Here is a 3,246-nt window from a genome sequence, read left to right as displayed (position 1 = left end):
GTCCAGGGGCCTTTCTGGGTGGAGTTTGCATGTTCTCTCCGTGCATGCGTGGGTTTTCTCCGGGTACTCCAGTTTCCTCCCACAGTCCAAAAACATGCATGTTAGGCTGATTGGTAACTCTAAATTGTCCCTAGGTGTGAGTGAGAGAGTGAATGGTTGTTTGTCTCGTTTGTCTCTTTGTGTCCCTGTGATGGACTTGCGACCTGTCCAGGGTGTACCCCGCCCCTCGCACAGTGATTGCTGGACATGGGCACCAGTGACCCCCGTGACCCAAAATGGAATAAGCGGGTAAAGAAAATGGATGGATGGATGTATTTTCCCTGGGAAGAGATGTGGAGTGGTGGCACAGAGGTTAGAGAAGGCGCGCCTGTTATTGGAAGTTCGATGGTTTGATCCCTTGGACAGACAACATCAAAATGTGGGCGAGAAAGGTGAAACACCCACACCTGTCTCAACGCTCATCCCCCCCCCACTCTGGGCCCTTGAGCAAGGCCCTCAACCCCCATCATCTGCTCCCTTGGGCTCCCTAGCAGCTCTCTGCTCCTCACAGAGTGATGTGGTAGCTCACTGGTCTGCAGTTGCTTCAGGAAGCGCATCTGACGTAAAAACAATTACCAAGACTTTGTGTGAGTCAGTTCGCTGTGGCGACCCCGAAGGTAGGAGCCGGAAAAAAATAAAAATAAAATAAACATCTGTAAAGAGAAAAGTTTATTTTTCTGCAGGTGTAGTTTACCTGGTTTCAAAACATGCTTGCTTATATTTGTGCTAGTTTTAAATCAGTCTTTGTAAATTAGGCAATTAGTAAGATTTTTTTTTTTTTTTTTTTTCTGAGTCATGGGGAGCTGGTGCCTAACTCCATGAGAGGTGGGAAACACCCTGGAGACGCCTCAAAGACATCACTGCATCGCCTAAACACAAACAACCACTGACACATTCACTCACACCAAAAGGCAATTTAAACTTACCAGTCAACCTACACGCATGAGCCAAATCATCTTTGAAATGTCAGAAAGCAAACCTGCAACCTTCTTAATGGGAGGCATCACTAACCACTGTACTGATGCACATAATGTGCCAGTATGTTGAATGCACATCATTTGTTGGATAAAAGTTATTAGTGACAGTTAAACACAAACAAATTATATTCAGTTAATTAATGTTATGTAAGTTTACTTATATCCCTAAAAGAAACCATCTCAAACAAGCTTTTCTTCTCTGCCCAGCCTTTTATGTATTTATATATTTATTTATACTTGCACGGGACTGAATAAGTGCATGGCGCTGATCTGTCAGCGTTTGCTCAAATTGAATTGTGGCAACAATTCTTTCTTAAAAATGCATTTGGAGACTACAGAGACTTGCATTAAACTGCGTTAGTCAAGCAATATGTTTGCCATAATTACTCAGCGTGGAAACACATTCCTGATTAGCACAAACTCTGATTTGTCTTTACATCAGAAAGACTTTAACAAACAATATTTTATTAGCTTCTTCCTGCAAAACACTTGGTTTTACACAAACACAACATGTCCTGCGGAAATAGAACCGTTGAGGTTATTTCACGAGATATGTCTTAATCTTATTATTTTTCTTCTTCACCAAACCATTTCAGTCTGGTCTCTAACTTTGTTTCCCAGTTCTTGAACCAGTGCTGTACCTCTGATGATCTCATTCCTAATCTTATCCATCCTTGTCACTCATAAGGAGAACCTCAACACCTTCATTTCTGCCACTTCCAGTTCTTTCTACTGTCTTTTTGTCAGTACCACTGTCTCCAGACCATTACAACACAGCTGGTCTCACCACTGTCTTGTAAACTTTTCCTTTGACCTTTACTGACGCCCTTGTGTCACAAATCACTCCTGAAGTTTTTCTCCATCCACTCCATCCTGCCTGGACTCCCTTTTTCATCTCTTTACCACACTCCCCATTTTCCTGGACTGTGTACCCCAAGAGATGTCATTCACATTATATGTCAGTGTTTATATATTCATGCTGATATGACATACTGAATGCCTTTACTTTCCTTTTAGATATTCATTTTAATAAAAATCTACAAGCACAAGAAGATATACTCTTAAACGTCGACTCATCTTTCAGTTTTGCCTTTCTTGAACAAGTTTTCTACCTGAACAAAATATCTTTAACATGATAAATGAGTTGCTGACTGTGCACGTTGCGTTGACGTGACAATAATATACATTGATCATCCTTAACTCGGCATCGCCGCTCCCTCTCATGACAGCATGTTCGTCACAGGGAGGGTTAGCCTCTGCACAAGGATTAAACTTCTGATCATCTGCATATCACACTCCGTAAAACGAGCAAACACATGAAAGTCTTGTGGACGACGCTGTGCGCCAGGAGTTCAAACAGCCCTTGCAGCATTTTCACCCAGCTCGCTTATTCAAGTCCCTCTTCATAATGATATCCCGTGATGATCAGTGATTTAATCCACACTAAGAGCAAGTTATTTAATCCACCATTACTGTCACTCTAATTATTCTCAAACTTAGATTACAGGAAAGTTCTGCTCCCCTGTTTCCAGATTGGCTCTTTAAGAGTAAGTCCTTCTCATTCACTGCCACCAAAATGTATTGGTTTCAAGAATAAATAGCAGCAGCAGTTAGCTGTAGCTCCTTTGACACAGCCTGAGCGCACTTCTTGGAGGGACATTTTATTATTTCTGTCAGGATAAATGAAATGCAAAACTGGCAGTGGGTAAAGCTCCATAAGACAAATTTCACGTAAATTGATAACGATTTTCTGAGATTGGAGTTGTTTTAGGATGACAGATGTCCACTTTGGAAATGACTCCATTTGGACCAGATTGGCGCACTAATAATAGCTAGTTTGAGTGGGTCCACTTACAAAATGAACTGCTGCCGCTCAAGACGTCAGTGTGAATACTTTACAGATTTACGTGACCTGCTATGTTTTTTTTTTTTGTTTGTTTTTCTTTTGTTTTTTTTTTTTTTTTTTTTTTTTGTTTTGTTTTGTTTTTTTGAGCTGTTTTAAGATGATACACCCCACTTTTGTCTTGGTTCCATTTGATCTAGTCAATAACTAGTCCAATTATAGATTAGCTGATGACTAATCCCCAGGTTTGCCAGACAATACCATTTAAACTGTGTCAGAAAATCCACTCATTCACTTTATAGTGCACTATACAGCAAGTCAGCCATAATATTGTGGGGTTTGGTAATTTAACTCTCTCTCTCTCTCTCTCTCTCTCTCTCTCTCTCT

This window comes from Nematolebias whitei, chromosome 18 (genome assembly GCF_014905685.2).
Source record: "Nematolebias whitei isolate Nwh7 chromosome 18, NemWhi1, whole genome shotgun sequence".
Lineage (NCBI taxonomy): Eukaryota > Metazoa > Chordata > Actinopteri > Cyprinodontiformes > Rivulidae > Nematolebias > Nematolebias whitei.
Note: the sequence above shows the minus strand (reverse complement) of the source record.